The sequence below is a fragment of the Coloeus monedula genome (genome assembly GCF_965178545.1).
Source record: "Coloeus monedula genome assembly, contig: HAP1_SCAFFOLD_103, whole genome shotgun sequence".
NCBI lineage: Eukaryota > Metazoa > Chordata > Aves > Passeriformes > Corvidae > Coloeus > Coloeus monedula.
The window spans coordinates 270,350-289,904 of record NW_028120800.1 but is presented as its reverse complement, the minus strand read 5'-3'; the positions used below and the strand labels follow the sequence as shown (position 1 = coordinate 289,904).

At 49.4% G+C, this 19,555-nt stretch overlaps 1 pseudogene across 1 annotated transcript in view; it reads right to left on the bottom strand.

Moving 5' to 3' along the window:
- LOC309585667 (epidermal growth factor receptor kinase substrate 8-like protein 2) overlaps positions 1-19,334 on the bottom strand; it is a 64,989-nt pseudogene extending 45,655 nt beyond the window's left edge. The window contains exons 1-5 of the transcript in view: positions 19,194-19,334; positions 18,308-18,427; positions 17,310-17,457; positions 16,039-16,222; positions 15,500-15,632 (exon numbers count right to left, since the gene is read on the bottom strand). The product of the transcript in view is annotated as an epidermal growth factor receptor kinase substrate 8-like protein 2 (transcript). The remainder of the gene's footprint in view (positions 1-15,499; positions 15,633-16,038; positions 16,223-17,309; positions 17,458-18,307; positions 18,428-19,193) is intronic.
- Between the last annotated feature and the right edge of the window lie 221 nt (positions 19,335-19,555).

Sequence of the window (19,555 nt, the reverse complement as noted above, 5' to 3'; positions counted from 1 at the left end):
AACAGAAGGCATCTACAGAGCCCTTTAGTCACCTGGAATTTAAGGCAGAGCAGCCAAACAGCTGCAGCTCCTCCCAGTGCTTTTATCCCTTCTGGTAAAATTGCCTCCTCCCTTTTCCCGGGCATTGTGGGAACGAGAGGCGGGCCCGGCCAGGGGTATATTAACCCCAGCCCTGGGTAAAAAGAGGCTCATTCTTTCTGTGGGGTTAGTTGGGTTGAGGGTGTCTTCTTATTTCCATGAAGGGGGGGGGTGGTCATTCAGGTTTTCTCAGCTTTCTTTCAGCAGGTGCTTTTGGCATCTAAAGCAATAGAGGCTTTGAAGACACTGTGAAGAAGATAGCATTGAGTGCATAGTTCGTGATTTTTGCATCGAGTGTTCAAGGTTGTTAAGGTGCTTGGTGCTTTTTGTATTTTTTTTTTTCCTTTGCCTTGTTTTTCTTAGAAGCACTGCAATTTCCTGAAATTCCAGATTGTGTCAGTATTACACTCCAAATTTTTCAGCAGGTTCATTGTGCTGCAAGAGGGAGCTACCCTGGGTCAGAGATGACATCGGAGATGAAGGCTTCTGATAGGTAAGTTAAAGACTGCAAGTATGAGTGGGAGTGGGAGCAGGGTCCCAGTTAGTAGCTGACTTGTTGGGATTTGGCTTGTATGCCACTACACTGGTGCATTGATTTTGGTTTTCTTTGTCATAGCTGACTAAGAGGCCAACCTGGTGATCCCAGTGCCTTTGGAGATGGCTGAGGTGGACTCCTTTGCATCCAGTGTGGATTCTCATCACTGGTCATCTGAAAGCTAAGTTGGGGGCCAGGGCCCGGAGAAGGGATGATAGCAGGATAGTGGGTTGGAAATTCCTGGGAGAGATTTAAAAAGTAGTGTAGGGGAAAGGGATGCTCTCCAAGGGCCTTCTTAGGTAAGCTAAAGGGAGTAGCCCTACTTTTGACTGCAACTGTAGGGTGTGCAGCGCAGAGCAGTTCCAGTGTGTGTTGTCTTGTCTGGTGTGTGTTCTGTGTCTTTGGCTTCCCTTGGATCAGATCTCTCTGCCTTTTACCCTTAAGGGGCTCATCATAAGCATTGGCCATCATCTCTAGCTTCTTGAACTTTCGTACTTCTCGGTAGGATGCCAATATCACTTGTTCTTTTACCAGTGGGCTTGGCCACATCTTGGAATCACATCTTGAAAGCATTGAGTCGGATCTCTTTGGAGGCCTTGTTCCCGGCTGTACTGCCATCCATCCTTTCCAGCCTTGAGCTGTAATGTCCTGGGGCTTGTAAGATTGTCAGGATATGGGAGCATTCTAAATGTGGCCTTGTCTCTCACAGCCATCTTGATCATTGTGACTGACAGTTCTTAGAACAGGTCACTGTTCCAGTCTTTTCTTCTGCTCCTTAGAGCCTCTTTCATCCACCATTGCCATACCATCAGTTGTCTCTTTTGGCGTCGTCCCTGTCCTTGCCATTGTTCTTCTTGCCGAGAGCTTTTTTTATCATCCTCATGTCACACTGCTTGTAGTATAATGTGTTGTTTGAGTTTGTGTCTAGCCTGGAATTGCTCTGCTCTGTAGAGTAGTCTTGGGGGGGGGGTTAGGTGGAGAAGAAAGGAGACTTTACAGGGAGCCTTTTGCTTTGCTCAGCCACCTGAGCCACGCCTCGGATGGAGTGACTGTGGCCAGTCTGTGTGGTGTTCAGTGGAGATGTGGGAGTGGTGCAGTGGTGTCTTGCAGTTTCATAGTAGTTTGTCCTAAGGCCCACTCTTGTGGGATCCTAGGCAGTTTGCTTTGAGGAATGAGAACTTGGGAAAGGCTAAGCTTTCCCTGTCTGTCTGGGTAACTTTGACAAATAATTCTTTTGCAGAGGGAGAGCATGTAAACCTGATATGAATGGAGGAGACCAGAGGAGCACAGCAGCGAGGTGGGTCAGTGCCTGAAGTCCAAGCTACGGCCTGACTTTGGGCTCTACGTTTACCTCACTGTTGGGATTTTCGTTTTGAAGATGCGAAGCACTTGGCACAGCAGGGTATTGGCACCGGGGGGACCATGAGCTGGATGAGTATTGATTCCAGCACAGAACTGGATGCTACTGGAGTTGTTGTATTAGTGATGAAACTATAAGTAGCCTTTGATTTTTTTTTTTTGTGTTTTACAGGTGGTCTGCAGCATTGAAATCACTACTCCAACGTGACAGACACCCTTGCAGAAAGAGGTCACAGCCGAGCACTTTCAGGTGGAACCTATCTCGGCAATGCAACCCTTTTGGACACTACATGGGCATGTGCCTTTCCATTTTGTTTTGCCCCTTCTCCCCTGGGAAGGTTGGTCATCATTCAGCTTTTCAGGGGTGGTGTTTCATTTTGGTTATGTTGCAGGGCTGTTCTTTGTCTTTATTTTTAGGAAGTAAACCTGGATATCAGCAGTCAAGGTCAAGTGAGTGAGGTAAGCAGTGACCAGTGGACGCAACCAGTTATTGCTCGGGTGCCAAATTCTGGGGCAGCTCAAAGCATGCATTGTCTGAGCATCCATTTGTGTGTTTTAGGTGGCCCACTTGTATTATGCCTACAGGGGCTGAACCCCCTCATGGACCAGCTGATGGAGCCAGTTTATCACCCTCGAGCTGCCTGTCCCTGTGAGCCTTCCAGAAGTATTACAGGGCTCTGCGATGAAGCCTGTACCTTTTCTGTTTGAAGGTGCCATCTGGGCAGCCTTTGGCAATGGCTGAGGAGTTGTGGCGAGTCGGGGAGGGAGGAGCGAGGGTCCCCTCAAGTTTCAGCAATGCCACATCACCTTGTCTCCCCTTAACCCAGGGATACCCTGCGACGTCGGCCTCGGAGTGCGGCCACAGAGTATGAGCCAAGGACCGGGGCGTTCTCAGGAGCCGGTGAGTAGTGGAATTGTTGGGTTTTGGCTGATGTGCTGCTGAGTTCAGGCACTGATGTTGGGTTTTCTTTATTGTAGTAGACTGAGAGAGAACAGCCCTCTGAGGGCAGGAACTTCCCAGATGATGAGGTGGCCTTGTTTTGCACCTGATGAGGATTTGCATCCCTGGATATCTGAGAGCTAAGTCGAGGGCTACACCTCAGGGAGGGGGATGAGAGTGGGGTGCTGGGTCAGGACTTGGTGGGAGGGATCTTTGAATTAGCTTTGGAGATGGGGATGTCCACGAGAGGGGCCCTTAGGCCACGTAAAGGCAAAGTCTCGCTGTTGATCGCAATGCTGAGGTGTGCAGGGCAGAGCAGTCCCGGTGCGTGTTGTGTCACTTGTCTATTGTGTGTTCTGTGTCTCTATTGTGGGCATCTTGTGTCACATGTCTTTTGCCTTACCCCTTTGAGGGGCTTATCAGAAATGCTGGGCATCATCCTCAGCAGCTCCTTTGCGTTCCTTGGCCCGACGCTGGTACCCTTGAACCTTTGACTTGCAGGCTCGGACATGCATCGGAATCGCATCTCTCTTCAGCACTATTGAGTCAGACACCTTTTACAGTCTTGTTCTGAGCTGTATTGACAGCTGTGCACCGCAACGGTCCCTTATAACAGATTAGGACTTGGGAGAATGTGAGGATAGGTAGAGGATTCCAACCGTACGATTCTCGGGCGTCCATCTTTGCGGTTCTTGGCATAAGTCCTTCTGTTAAGGTCTTTTCCTGCCAGAGTTCTTTGAGCCTCATCTAGGTCATGTCATTGGTAATTCTTCTTGCTGAGATTTTCCTCTCCTTGTTGCATCCCCTTGTTTGTCATCTCCTGTGTCACAGGTGTCTGTGTGTTTGGCCTGGGGCTGCTTTGCCCTGCTACATAGTCTGGGTGTAGGTGTAATAGGATAAGTCCTAGGGACTTGACATTTGTAATGTAGGGATTAGTTGGACTCAAGATGGTATTTCTAGATTAACACAAAGTGTCTGGAGCTGCTAAGTTATGATGCAGTACTTTGACTTTTGTCATCACTTTCTTTCAGATGCAGATGGATTGAATCTGTGGCAGAGTGCCCCATACCAGGTGAGGTGGTTCCCACAGGAAGGTCAGTCACCGTTTGTCTTTGCAGGGCAAGTGTAAATGGTGACTGTGTTACAGCTTTGTTCTTCATCTTTATTTGTAGGAAGTAATGCTGAAGATCAGTGGTTGAGGTCGATGGAGCAAGGTGAGCGGTGACTGGTGGCCAGAATGAGTTGTTACTGCTTGGGTATCAGTTTCTGGTGCAGCTCTAAGCATCCGTTTTTGTTTGTGCATTTTAGGTGGTCCACTGGGAAGGTGTCCCGGCCCTGGGATGCTGGAGGCCAGGTGGGTGCAAGCTTAAGCTATAGGTGTGGTGTACTTGAGTTGGAGCGGGGAGGCTGTGGTTTCAGTCTCTCAGCATGTTTTTTTGCTTTGCTTCTCTGCAGGTGCTGCTGCTGCCCTGGGCATGCCAAGGGACAGAGGCGAGCAGGTGAGTTGGCATTTAGGTGGGGCGACTGATAGGTGAGAGGTACGTGGCAGCATGCGAAGCGTGTCCCTTTTCGCTTTGCGGGTATCGTCCGGGCCACCTCCGGAGTCGGATGGAGATTTGAGGTGAGCCTGGGCCAGTGGTGCAGAGGGAGCCCAGCCCGTGCATTTATTCTTCTGGAGGGCAATAGTCGCAGTTTCTGTTTTGTTGTCTTAGGTACCACAAGTAGGTGCAGAGCCTAAGTTTGGAAACGGCTGGTGAGCGATGAGCCTCAGCAGTTATGAGGGAGAGAGGCATTGTGCAAGGGGTCACTTCTGGGACATGTCATCACAGTCTGAATTTTGTCATTATTCTCCATCTTTTGCAGCCACCCAAGTGGGCTGTGGGCCATGTATTGACATCCACGGTGCTGAAGCATTCTTTTCTGTTGAGGATGGATTTCGTCTGCTGGTCTTCAGAGAGCTAAGTGTGGGGACTGTTGGCTGGGAGAAGGCAAAAACCTTTGGAATCACAGGAGGCAATTTGAAGTTAGCTGAGAGGAGAGGGCTGTAGTGGGCCAGGCCCCTTGGAGGTGAAGGGAGAGAGGGTTTCTCTTCAGCATCACTCGAGCCTTTGCCGGGCCGGGCAGCTCCAACCCATCTCCATGTTCTTGTGAGCTTTGCATCATTGGATTTTGAGTCTCGATGTCATTGTCCATCTTTTCACCCGAGGAGCCTGCCTTCGGGTCTGGCACGATTGCCATGGTCTAAATTTTGCCTACTCTTCAGTGTAGCCATGCTTTTGAGCACTTTTGAGCATAGCAAGCACGTGGACATCTTGCATCTTGGCCATTTGTGGGTCGGTCATGTTTTGTGATGTCACTTCAGCCTTTGGCAGCAGAATCCTTCTCTAGGGATCCCTTTGTATCAGCTGGCAGTTGTTGCCTCCTTCTCTAGGCCTACTGCACTTCTTGAGCATCCTCTTACCAGCTTTGGCACTAACTTCTCATAAGGAGTTTACCTTTCACTGTCACGTACTACTGCCGTAGAGCCTTCTTTCCTTTGGCGTCATCAGCCTCTGGCTTATCTTGCACTAGCAATCTGGGGTCCATCAGGTAAAACTGCTGGGCAGTTTCAGTTTGTGTCTATGTTATGTGGTCTGTGTCCGTTGTCTTCAGTGTCATAGGGCTTTGTGATGTCTCAGTGCTTTACAGGCATCGTTATGGGCCATATTGGCAGCAGGAGCACTTGCATACTTTCCTGGATCGGGCTTATTCTGGCATCTTTATGGTTTTGCTTTTTGAGACCAGAAGAAGTACACAAGGTGTTCCTATCCATCTTCCTTCTCAGTTTTGGTAGTATCTTTTTTTTCATGTGCCGTTCCCTTGGACTTCTGTATGAAGTGTACTAGACCCTCCTCACTGCAGTAGTTTTGTAGCTTCTGTCGCCTCAAAGCATCCTGGTCTCAAAAATTTATCTTCTGAAGCGTTATCTCAAGTCTTCATGTCATCTTTGCCTATATTTGATGCACTGTGTATCCATGTGCCACTTATGCTTGGAGCTGCCCTGCCCTGGCACATTCAGTCATGGCTAGTTTGAACAGTTTTAGAACTCTCCTCTCCTGTCTATGGGCTTTTGGGTAGAAAGTTTATGGGGCTGGTGTGGGGATAACTCCTAGCTGTCAGCTACTTTGCAGACTGCCTCATGCTGTCTTGCAGGTCCCTAAGGCAAATTTTGATCCCTATGGTCACTGATGCTACCAATTTTCCCAGGATCTACTGTTCCACATCAAGGAGCAGCAGATGGAAGAAGATGTTAAAGCATCTTCTTTAGGGGGGAGTGTTTCTAGTAAGGGCTGCAGTCAGTGTGTAAGCTGAAGAAGGGGTGTCTGAGAGTGTGTCTGTCTGTGTGTGTTGACTGGCTCTAACCTTATATGTGTGTTGTTTTTTGCCTTTCAGGTTCTTCAGTTCATTTTAAAATTTAGAATATGAAGAACCCAGCTGGTCCTGCCCATGCTGTGGGGTCAGTCAGAGGGACACAGGGTTCCTCTTCTCCTTTGTGCTGGGATGAACTGCCTAGGGAATACCATTTCTGACAGCCCAGTCCTACCTGTGTCCTTTGGAAAAGGGCAGAGGTGAAGAGGCGACTGCCAGAGTTCCTTGGGGATGATGGAGTTGTGGTGTTTGGCTGTGCCCAGAGGGGCAGGTTGGGCATTATTTGTGTGTCTGAGGACTGGGGAGCCGAGCTCTCAGTGCATTCCCAGCTCTCCCAGGGGTGGGAGCAGGTGCAAGGCTGGGTGACAGCCTCTGGTCGGGGCAGGCCCTGGCCCCGGCACAGACACGCTGGGGTGGTTTGGGGACACTTGGGGAGCCGTGGGAAGAAAATGAGGGATGGTGCTGGGCGGAGCGATCGGCCTGTGCTCGTGTCAGCGCAGCCGTGCAGGGCACTGGGATCTGGGTAAAACTCCAGCTCTCCTGGTGTTCAGGGATGCAAGGTCTGAGGGACTGGATTTACCTAGGGCTTTTCAGGAACAAGGGGAAATGTGGTGCCAGAGCTGTGCCCTATCAGGTTGTGTTTCCCTTTGGGGACAGGGAGTCTCTGGGCTGAGGTGAGATTGCTGTGTGAGTGGCAGGGAACAGGGAGCTGAGAATTGCAGGCACTGATGGAATAATTGTCTTAGGTCTGTTTGGTTTGTGTTGGTGAAAACTGGGATTTGGGCTGGAGAGGTGCTCTTGGGAACAATGGATAGAGTACATTTGCTCCATGGATGTGTCAGGAAGGACAGAGAAGGGGAGTATTTATAACCTGTTCTCAGTATTTCATGCAAATTTGGGGTGGAGCAGCGATGCAGGTGGGTGGGTTTGGCCTGGGCCTGTCAGGACTAACCACAAAGAATCCAGCCAAGCCCCTGACCCCTCAAGGCATCTGTGAAACACTTCCACAGCAACCCAAGTCAGAAATCCAGTGATTAGGGAGGTAAAATTATAGGTAATTGCCTATGATCTGTGGGGAATTTCCTTTGGAATTATCAATCAAGGCAGGGCCTATCTTTCAGCTCTTTTCCTGGTGTGCAGTTTGCTCTCTGGTTTAAATGAGTTTGTGTGCTCCTGTTAACAAGCAGTGTGTTTTCACCCTGAAATTTGGGGTGATAGGCCTTCTTTAGCGTTTTTCCCACAACTGAATCATCCCTTCCATGAGTAGTCCATGTTGTTCTACACAGCTGCTTTGGCCGTGGGTCAGAGAGAGAGAAGGGAAATGACTTTTTAGGGCATTGAAATTTCTCCAGGCAGGAGTGGGAGGTCGTCTTCCCCCTCCCCAGAGCCCTGCAGGCGCATGGGAGTAGCTCAGTGCCAGCGCAGCTCTCTGAGCAATAGCAACGCTTGGGAGGTTTGAGTGTTGATAGCAGCTCTCCTGTCTCCTGGTAGCAGTCCTAGGCGGAGGAGGGGAAAAAAGGAACTTGTGTTATTCATGGAAAACTTTCTGCTGTTTCTTGTGCAATGTTTTAGATCTTTGTATGATTTACTATCCAGTGTCTGTAGGTAGAGAATGACTTATTGGAGGTAAAAATTGAGATAATCACTAATGGAAATGGTAGGGAAAACTTTTGAAGTGAACTTGAGGTGACCTGTAATGGAGAGCATGAAGATTTTGAAGTAAACTATAGCAATCAGTTGTGCACAGGTAGGGAAACCTTTGGGGGTAAAATACAAGGTCACCTCTAGGTGAGGGAATGAACACTTGTTGAGGTAAACTGAGTGAATCAGTTGTGGAAGTATTAGTAAATTCTGGGGGTGAAACTTGATGTAACCTCCATGGTAGAAAATAAATGAATCTTTTGAGGTAAAAAGGAAGTAATCAGTGTTGGAGAGGCAGGGAGATTGAGAGTAAACTTGAGTCTGTAGTCCAGAGAATGAACATACTGAAGTTAAATGGAGGTAGTAACTTGCAGACAGGGAAAAAATGTGGGGGTCAAGTCTGAGGTAATCTCTAGGGGAGACAACATTTTTGAGGTAAACTGAGGCAGTCACTAGGTGACAGGTTGGCAAAGTTTTGGGGGGTAGAAATTAAAATGACCTGTTGGGCAGAGAATGGACATACTGAGGTGAATATCAGGTAATAAGTAGTGGACAAGTAGCAATAATTTTGGAGGTGAAAGCTGGGGTGATGTGTGGCAGGGAGAGCGTACATCCTGAGGTAAAGTGAGACAGTACTGGAAAGATAGTGAAATATTTCAGGGTAAAACTTGATGAAATCTCCAGGATAGAAAGAGAATATTTATAGGTCAAAAAGAGTAAATAGTTAGTGGGCAGGTAGGGAAAATACTGGGGGTAAAACCTGAGGTTATCTCTAGGGGGAGAGAATGAACATAGTGAGGTAAAAATCAGGCAATGACTAGTGAATGTTAGGGCAATTTTGGGGGGGTAAAACTGGAGCTAATCTCCAGAGTAGTGAATGAATACTTTCTTGTAAAAAAGAAGAAATCAGAAGTGCACAGACAGGGACAGCTTGGAGGGAAAATCTGAAGCAATCCCCAGGGAAGAGAATGAACAGCATGAGGTAAACTGAGGTAGTCACTTGCAGAGACACAGTGAAAATTTTGGGGATAGACACTGAGACATTCTGGAGGACAGAGAAAATTACTTTTTGGGGTAAAAATGGGATGATGGGTAGGGCAAAGCTTGTGGGAAAAACTTGAAATAATCTGTAGGAAAGAGCATGAGCATTTTGATGGAAAAATGAGATATTTATTCTTTGCTTCCCTTTGGGATAACTTAATCTGCACCCTTCCATGAGCAATTCCTTGGCTTCTCCTGGAGAAAACCCCCATGGCAGAGGCAGTGTGCAAAGGAGCCCAGAGCTGTGCTTGGAGCAGAGAGTGCTGAGAGCTGCGTGTGCCTCTGCTGCCCCAGACTGGCAATATCCCCATGGAACAGACTGGGCAAATGGCATTAGAGGAAGCACAATCCCTTCCTGGAAGAGGTTTTCTCCTGTGCAGATCAGGCATGGGGCAGGAAGGGAACTTTGGAGATCAGCTGCTTTCCCCCAGAAAGCATCACTCACACCAGCATGGATGACATGACCTGTGCCCACTGCTCACCATGCACCTACCTGGCCAGAATCAAGAGCAAAGGTGGGTTTGGGTGTGAGCACTTGAAATAACTTTGAAAGAGAAGCAATCACCTTTTGCTGCTTCTTTCTTTCTTGCAGATGCTGGGATTGCCTCTGGGCACATGTGCTGAGCTCTCCCTGCAGGGAACTGTCAGCCCTGAATGCCTGTGCAATAACTGCAGCTGCCCAGGCAGACACAGGAAACTATTCCCCACATGAAATTGCCATGACCCAAGGCACTCCTGGAGAGAGAGTGTAGAGAGTTAGAGCACTGATCCTGCTCCCTGCTTTCCCAGTAGTGCATGAACATGATTTCATCCTGATCCTGAGAGCTCCAAGGACAGTAACAACTGAGGTGCCACTGATGCTGCCACTTTTCTGATGGGCCTGGCCCAGAACCATAGCCCAGCAGGGGTCTGTGGGAGCAGTTCAGTTCCCCCTCCCTTCCTGCACTCTGGGCAGTTCCAGGAGCCATCTGATCCCTTTCTGAGGTTGCCACCACAGCCTAAGCTCCCCCCCCCACTGGGCCATGATGGCATCTGCGTTCCCAGAGCCAGCGAACGGCTCCGGCCCTCGCACCACTGCTGCACATCAGGCCGGGCTAGGGGAGCTGAAATAAAGCCTGGAACTCTCAAGGGTAAACTGGCACCACAACCACAAACCTCCCTCAGTTGAGAGTAAAGAGGTGTCCCTGTATTTATACACGTCCAGGAACAATACTCCTCTAGAGCAGTCGTGGATTTACTTTTTTATCAGTTGAACTGGCACTGCTGCCCCCTGATGCCATTAAATTCTCCATCCCCACAATCCCTGGTTACCCTTGGCTGTGGGGTTTTTGCTGTCCCACAGTGAGTTAGGAGGGATCTCTGGCCAGCCTTGTTGTCCAAGAGCATTCAAAATCCTAATCCTCACTTCTCTGACTACTGAATACCTTAAACGCCACTCTGCGTTGTGCAAAAAAGTGCCTTGGGCCCACTGGGAACTGCACATCTCTAACAGCTGTTCTCAGTTATTCCAACTGAGTAAAATAATTATTAAGGAAAAGAGGAACCAGTTAAACCTAACAACTTTTGCCTGATGTTTTCCTCAGGAATGAGTTAGGAGCGCAGTAGCAAGGCCTTCAGACAGGCACAGTGTCTGATATAAACTATATCTGGGCACACATAAAAAATAGGTTATATATAAATAGATAGCTATATGCCCTAATATATAATACATATTTATATTACATAACTCTGTAAGGCATAAATATCTGCCCTACATATAACCAAAAATATTTATCACCAACTACCTCTAAATTACCCCCTGACCCCTGATGCTAGGAATGTAACATTTTTAGGGATCCTAAAATCAAACAGATGCAGGAAAATAAACCACGATTTTATGCCATTAATTCCAAGATGTTTTCCTGGATGTGTGCTGCTGCGTCTGTTTTTCTGTAAGATCTTGTGCCTTATCCCTGAAGTGCACTCAGAATTGTCAGGATCATGAAATCCATTTGGGATTTTACTGTTGCTGCAGTATCCAGTGAGATGAGTTTTTTCAAAATTATTTCTCTTGGACCAAGCACATCTCCTCAAGTTCCTTCTCACTTTCTGCATCCTGGAAATGCAAAAAGGGAAAAGATCAATGTACAGCTCAAGTGAAACAAATAAAAAGCATCATTTCCCTTCTTTCTCTCCAACCCCAAATCAGTTTTTAAGCATATCATGGAATCCTGGAATGGTTTGGGTTGGAAGGAGTCTTGAAGCTCATCCAGTTCCACTCGCTTCCACTGGGCCAGGCTGCTCCAAGCCCCGTCCAAGCGTGAGTCTGAAAAACCCCAAACAAGTCCCAGATCTAGACAGCCCACTGGAAGAAAACCCAAAATTAATTAGAGCAGCAGAGCCTGGCTTCAGTCTGGCACTTCTCCTTGACAGCACACAGAGCTGAACGGAGTGGTCAGGGCACACTCGAGGGCAAACTGGGAGAAATCACGGCGGGGTCTGCCCTGGGATGGAGACCCAGCGCCGTCCCGCTCGCCCCCCCTCCGGCCCCAGGGTGGGTCGGTCCCCGCAGCGCGCGCCCCTTCGGCCGGGCTCGCCCACTCTCCGTGAAGAGGGGCGGGAGAGGGGGCTAAGCAGAAGCTGCGGAGACAGGATCCCCTCATGCCGCTTCTCACCGTTGAAGTCCCCGGTGTCGGCCACCACCGTGGTGTGGTGCTTGAGCTGGTCCAGCGCCGACTCCACCTTCTGCCGCTTCACGGGGGACACCGACACGTCCGCGGCTCCGGGGGACTCGCGCGCCCAGGAGGGACGGTACGTGCCCGAAGACCACCGGCCCGCGCGCTCCCGCCGCCCGCCGCCAATCCCAGCCTGGCTGGGCGGCAGCGGCCAATCAGGAGCGCGGACAGGAGACGGACGAGGCCGCGGGAGGGAGAGCGATTCTGATTGGCTGGTTCGTGAGGGCCGGGCGGGGGTTCGCCTTGGCGACCGTGACGCCGCCATCGTCCCCGACGGAGCGTATCGGGGGAGTCTCCTGGCCCCGAGATCTCTCGGGCCCGGAACCTCCTGTCCCCGGAGTCTCCGTGTCGCCAGAACCCCCGGCAGTCTTCCCCGCGGCCGGTACGGCGCCCGACCCGCCCCTGAGCCACCCGTCCCTCGTGGCCGCGCGGGGCCCGGGCGCGGCCGGTGCCGCAAGGTGGCGGCGGGCAGCCCCTGAGGGAGGCGGCCGTGAGGGAAGGCTCGGGGCCGCGTCGGTGGTGCCCCGCTGCAGGAGCTGAGCGCTCTGGGCTCCCTTCCCCGCCGTTGTGGCAAGGTTCGAAATGGTTTATCGAGTGCAGCTCCAGGCGCTGAGAGAGCCCTCGGCCCAGTAAGGCAGGTGTTTTGGGCTCGTGGTTCGCCTGAACTTTATTTAGGCTGTAAAAGAGGTGATCTTGTTAGTGTGGGCCCACTTGGAAATTGTACTCTCCAAAACATCTACAGAAGGAATTACCAGTTATTTCAGCTGGGTAATTTAATTGTTAAGGAAAAGAGAAGACAAACTTTTGCTTCTGGAAACAGGATGGCTCTTGGCTGGAAATGTTGGAGAATCCGTGTAACAGGCTCCTAGTCATGGGGTTATGCTGTTCCCTCTTTCTGTATGGTTCCACTTGGGACAGCTGCCACAGTCGTTCCCCTTCCAGAGAGGCAAGAATGTGCTTTTGTGCAGCCTTCTCATGCTTTGCCCCTATTCTTAAGACACAGCTATCCAGGCCGTAACATCCTTCCTGTTGAATGTCAGTCCCCAAACCCAAAAGGAAATGTGTGGTTTCAGACATTCTGCTGAGTTTCTGAGACTCTCAGTGACAAAGCATTATGAAAACCCAGTGAAAGAGACGGAGATGGAGTTATAACTTAACTATTTTAATAAATCTTGTACAGTGCATGGTTATATCATTGTCTCCTTCGCTCAGTTACATCAATGTACAGTACTTTATAGCAGTGTCTGCAGGCAGTACAAACAGAACAGATGCACAGCTCAGTCGCGTGGAAATTTGTAAAAGTGGCCTCTGCAATAAGGTCTACTGAGCTATTTGTTTTAGGAAGTGCTCCTGTGGCTCCCGGCTTTACAGAGCTGTCATGTACACTCCTGTTAAAATCCCAGATAACCGTAATTCCCTGTGATTTGCTTTCCTCTACACCCCAGGACTAGAAGATGGTGTGTTTCCTAGCTCAACATTCGTTTTTATTTTCATTTTAGAAACTTTTTCGCCTCCCGTGCTTGCCATCCTGCCTCCCATCTCCACCCTAATCCGGAGCCAGGGCTTCTCAGGAGGATTGTCCTCTTCATCCCTCCCTGACAAGGTGAGTGCCCTTCTCAGATCCTAGCAGGGCTGTGACTAAACCCAGGATCCTCCCCTGCCTGCACCCTAATTCTGCTGGTGAGAGCAGTGTCCTGTTTCAAATGAAGAAAACAGATTATCCATTGGAGACGCTTAAGAATGAAGCCAAAACTAAGGTGCACTGGTGTTCTCAGTTTTAGACATGAGCTCCCCAGATGCTGTTTTAAAGCTTTTTCCATTAAATGTGCAATGACAGGCACAAATTTGGACGAAGACTCAGCATGTGCTGAGAGAGAAAACCCAGCTGTCCCTGGGCTGTGGGCAGCTCTGGAGCTCTGTGTGCTTCACTGCTTTGCAATCAGATTGGTCTGTCAGTCAAACAGAGCTAGAAATGCAATGTGCCAAACTTGCTGTGGACAGGAACTACGCTGCTTGCTTGAGTTTTGAAATGGTGAGTAAATTTTGGAAGCATAATCACTTAATTCTGCTTCTAGGGAGAGGGATTTTCCTCACCCCTATTTACAGATTGCTATATACAAATGCACATAACTTTATGAAGGAAAACGGGAAGTAAAGAGCAACACCCTGTGCTAAATTAGAGGGGTTTTTTTCTTGTGGCCATTTAATTTGTGTTAAACCTGCCTTTCCCAGTGTGCTTTGGGGTTTCAGCTCTTTGGGAATCATTTCAGCTGACTTTTTGCAGTGAAAATGTGAAGATGGGGACAAGTGACCAACACCCTGGGAAGGGCTGTGGGTGTGCCTGGGTCGGGAGCAAACGGTCAGGGCTTATCTTCTCCTGGTTTGAGGCCCGGTTTGGCAACACCACCGCAACATTCCAGTGCAGGATCCGTGCCCCAGGGAAGGGCTGCACAGCTGCCCCGAGCCCCAGCCTCTGCATCAGCAGCGGTGGGCGGGTGGAACTCACCTATTTCCAGATTCAAATCCCTTTGTTTGTCACTCCTGCTCATTTCTAGGCACTGAAAGCTCATTTCAGCTGTTCAGAGATAGCACTAGCTGGTCCATGGATTTAAGGAAGCAGCCAGACTTCGGGAATGTGTGTTGCCATTCTAGCCTTGTCCAACGAGGGGGCACAGGGGGACAGGACAAGGACAGGCAGTTGTCACCGGCCCTGTGCTCGTGGGCTGCAGGGGACACCTGCACTGAGGAGGAAATGGAAATGGAAATAGAAAGGGTTAGGTTGCCCAGAGAGGTCATGACTCACCATTCCTGGAAGTGTCCGAGGCCAGGTTGGACAAGATTTGGAACAACTTGGGCTTGTGACAGGCATTCCTGCCCATGGCAGGGGGGTGGAATGGGATGAGCTTTAATGTCCTTTCCTTATACCCAAACCATTGCAGGGTTCTAAAGCCTTATTCCTCTGGTCCAGGCTCCAAGCCTTGAGGCTGGCCTCTCTTGTGCTGTGTGCCACGCCTGCTCTGCCAGGGGAGAGTGGGGAGCAGGGGACAGCCCTTGGAGAAAAGCTTTGGGGGTCTTTTTTTGCTTGAAGCCAGCCCTTGTACATCCAGCCCCGTGTGAATCCTGCTCTGATCGCATGCACGGAAAATTTCAGTATAAAATATATAGTTATAAAAAAAATACTTCATGCAAAATTAAAACACCTTTCCCAGTGGGACATGGTCTTATTGTCAACCCTTCCCAACAGTGTTCAAGGAATTGTCACTCTGATGGCAGCTGGACCCCAAGGGGAGCTCTGCTGCATCTGGCCTGGGCCAGGAATCATTGCTTTCATTCCCTTTTTTTCTGCACTACTTAGGGCTAAGAGCTGAAATAAAGCAGAGAGACTTTAATTTGCAGAATCAATCCTTTCCTGGCGGCGCTTCGTGATTTCTTGGAGCTCCGACTCCCCTCTGCTTTTCTGGAATGGAAACAAAACAGGCAGTTTGGATTTGAACTTCAAGCTGCAGTTAAGTGACAGTATTTAATTAATGCTGTAAAAGTAGAGCTAGTTTCAAAGAGATAAGTGATATCAGTAAAAAGCAGATTAATTAGTGGAAACAGGGGGATCTTACAGATTTGCTCAAAAGACACTTCGGAATTTTTACGTGTGTTTTATTGCTGGTGTAGGTTTGGTTGCATTTTTTTTCCCCACAATTGTATTTTTTAAAATGCCTGTTTAATGAGCTATCTGACGCTGCTGGTACAGCCCCCATTCCAGCAGGAATTATCCAGAAAAATGCTTACCTCCAGCTGGTTTTTCTCCACTGTGATCTTGCTGTAGACTCTGTTTCCCTCATCACCGCACACCTTCTTCAGCTCCTCTCTGTTGAGGGAGAAGAGCTGAGCTCCGGTGAGGATGCCCAGGTGTTCCACGGTCCTGGGGAGACACAAAGTAGGGAGGTGACGATTGTGCTGCACATGGCCTCGTGCCAGAGGTGAGGAGTTGGAGATGGGAGGCCAGGAGCTGCAGTGGGACCATATCACGGGGCCCTGGGGCTGTTCCAAGGTGGCAGCTGCAATTCCAGTAGCATTTCAGGCCTTGGATTTAGTTAGTTAACTGTTTATCTCCAAGAAAATATTTATACCAGAGAAAGGGAGTGACTTTGGGCTCTGAACATTCTGGTTATAGAGCCTGGATTGAACAGGGTTGAAATCTAATTTGCAACACAGGCTCTGTAAGTAAATCCAAGTGGCTTGTCCCAGGTGAGATGGTGCCGGTGGCCTCCCCCGCTCCTTCTCCAGGGAAGGACGAGCATTGCACGTGGCAATAGGGCAAATCTTACTCTTTGCTGAATGACTTGGCCTCCAGCCAGGCTTTGACTTCTTCAGTGCTGGATTCAAAGGTGAGGGGCACGAAAACTTGCTGAGGCTTTTCCACTTTGAAATTCCTGTGGGGAGGCTGAATTTTATTGTTTGTGATCTTCTTTAGCAGCTCGTCGTTCAGCTCATCCGTTTGGTGAATAAGTTCTGTAGAAACAAGTAGGGAATGAAAGCAAGTCTTCAGTCAAAAATGCCATTAAATGTTTGTGGGGAAACTGTAAGGCAGATGGGGATGTGGCTCAACATTCTTATTTAAATTCAGCCCAGAAAAGTGATTCCCATTTTCCTGTGCCCCTGTGTTGCCATTTATTTTGCTCCCATCACCCCTTGGCTGTTGCCTGATGTGGAAGCACAGTTCTGTGAGAATCTACAATTGGAGGTTTGGAATTGAGACCTTTTCAGTCCTCTCTGCTGCTTCTAGTCACTAATTTGCTGATCGCAGAGCTCCAGGTTTTGCTCCGCAACAGAACAGAAGCGGCAGGAAGCACAAACTGGGAATGAGCAACACACTCATGATGGGATGAGCTTGAAGGTCCCTTCCAGCCCAGGGCATCCTGTGCTTCTGTGAAAACTCCAGTGACTCTTCATCCAGTATCGCTTTCCCCATGAAACTCCTGAAGACTGTGGAGAATAACTCAGTGATACGAACAGATTTGTGTCCTTGTATGGTGGGGCTTCCTGTCGTCCCAGAAGGGCTCCTGCTTCCAGGAGTGGACAGGGTGGGATAAGGGGTGAGGTGAGCAGGGCCCCAGATCTCTCTCCTGCTCTGTGAGCCCCACAGCACGTGCAGGGTGAGGGAGTGATGCGGATCTCCTGTTTGGCCGGGAATTCTGTGGAACCACATGAAGGAAGCGGCCAGGCGGGCACTGTGTGTGTGCCGGGAGATGAGCAAAAGGAAGTGAGAGAAAGGGATTGACCTGAGCTGTTCCTTAGACACACTTAAACATTTTGGAAGAGAAAGGAAACTCTCTCCTTGGGAGGAGGAGGAGGAAGTTAGAACTGGAGGAAGGAGGCATGGGGTGATCACTTATTGCCCTGCTCGGCCCGGGCCGCCCGAGAGCCCCGGCGGTGTCACAAGCCCCAGGGCTGCTCTCTTGGCTCTTGTCCTGCCTGGAATGGCCTCCAGACACAGTGCTGCTGCATTGCTGTGATCAGTAAAAGGTGCAGGGGAGCCCCTTGGGCAGGTCTGGTCCCCCGAGCGCCCAAACCCAGGGGAGCCCAGAGTGGGACACACACGTGCGTTCTTTGGCGTCCTGTGCAGAGTGGCGCGACAACATCTCAGTGCCCCACTTATCCCCGGCGTAGCTGGCAGGCAGCTTGTGGGTTGGGCTGGATGGGCCATGGCCCCTGGGGCTCAGGTCTCCTTTGTACCTCTGGTTAGACTGGTTAGAAAGGGAAAGAAAAGTAAGAATTTTTTTTGGTCGTTTTTAATTTTCTTAAGCTTTCTGCCTCACACCCACGGAGGGACAAACTGCCGTGTTCTCCTTGTGCTGATGTGGGGCTGGGGAGACCTCAGGTGGAGCTGCATGGAAGAAGTTAATTTCTGGGAATGAAGAACCCAAAGCAAAGTCTGAAGTTTGCGCAAGGGAATTCCTAGTTGTGCCAAACGTGTTCGATCTCATTGGAAGGCAGAGCCTCACTGCTCCGTAGCTGGGATGTGAAGCGGGACCACTGCCAAGGGCCTGGAGCGGACTGGAAAGTTTTTTGACGTTTTGATTAAACTAGCAGGGATTTATCCAGAAGCCTGCTGGGCCGCCTTAGGCTTTGCCCAAACGCTGCAATACCAAAATGGGGAAGCAATTCCATGCTTCCCTAGGGTGTTTAGAACACTCCAGCTCCACATTTCTGCAGTGCAAGTTGCAGTATTCAGTTAATTCTCACTTAGATGGTGTTTCCATCTGCCTCCACTCCAGTAACGTGTTCCTGGTGCTGAACTGAACTGGCTGAGGGAAGTGTCCATCTTTAATTTAACCCCCAAGAAAAATCTTGATGTGGAAAAATATGGAAAGCAGGAGGCTGGTGCACAAATAGGAAGGATAGGCCTTATTTGGGAAGACGATCGTAGCAAAATGTGAATTTTATCATAGGAGACTCAGGAATCTCCTGGCTTTGTCTACTTCTGAAGGTCTGTCCTGATTGGTGCATAGTATCCTAAGAAATCAGGGAGGTCTAATGACAACATTATTCCCAGAGGCAGATTGTGCCCTGCAGCTGATACCAGTCAGGTATTACCTGACTACAGACCTGTTTGAGCTCTTCCAGTTTCACCACATCCAGGATATTGTACGGAACATAACCGGCCTGCCCACTCCGGTTGAGCAACTTCCACCACTGCTTATTATCTTCCAACACCTGAGAGAGGGACAAAAATAAATCTGCTGTGGGAAAATGGGATTTCAGGCATAAACAACCAGGATATAGTGGGGCCGAACCATCCAAAAGGTGAAGTTGCCAGAAGGACATCACTGAGGCCAGGAGCTCTAATCAGATCTGTTGCTCTCAGATGCAATCCAGGACTGAAACTTCTCCTGGAAAGCATCAGAATGTATCGTAAGGATGAACAGGAGAGCACCTCTGCGTGCTGAAGAACTCATAGTTCCTACATAATGTCCCTGTTTCTCCAGACCTTTTTTTCCTAATGACTGAGTTTCTGATGTCTTTTTGCATTAAAATAAATAATTAAATAAATAAAAAGCCACATTTTGCAGAGAAACCTTTTCCTCAGGTCACAGATCAGTGTCAGCCCAAGTCACGTCCCACCTTGTCCAGCTGCCAACAGTGCTGCAGTAAGAGAAAGGTTATGAGAAAGGTGCTTTTCAGAGAAAACAAATCCTCGTGGAGGAGGAAGTGGTGATAAGGAACCGACCCAGCGGGGGATGAGCAGGGCTCTAGAGCGAGTTGTTGTCCTCCCTCCTCACTGTGGTTAAAATGGGACCGATGTCTTTGAGCTGAGGAAATGACACGACACAGCACAGGCAGCCTGCTCCAGCTTTGGGTTTGAGCAAAGCTTTGTGTCACTGCTGAGATACCACCAGGGAAAATGGAGTTGGTGCTTGTTGCTATCCCGAGCTCTCTCCTGCCCCTGGGGGACACACCTTTTCCAGGAGCGGTCACGTACCTCCAGGATTTCATCCTTCAGCACCGAGAGCTCACTGGCGTTTCGCGCGGTGAAATCGTAGCGGATTTTGGCAAATCTCTTGGGCACAGCCACCCCCTGGGCCTCGAAATTCCTGCAGAAGAGAAGTGGCCTGAAGTTCATTAACCTGAGCTAGACTGTTGGAAGGACTCTGTGTGGAAGCTGGAATTGTATTAGAGGATCATCATAAACTAAAAATATATGTGACAATGTGGCCAGATTGCAATGAATCTAAAGACAGGACAGGGTTGGCTCGAGCTCACAGAGCTGCTGCCTCCAGTGTAAACTAACCGCCTCGTGAAAGCAAATGGTTTTTCACAGACATTATTCAAATAAAAGGGGAA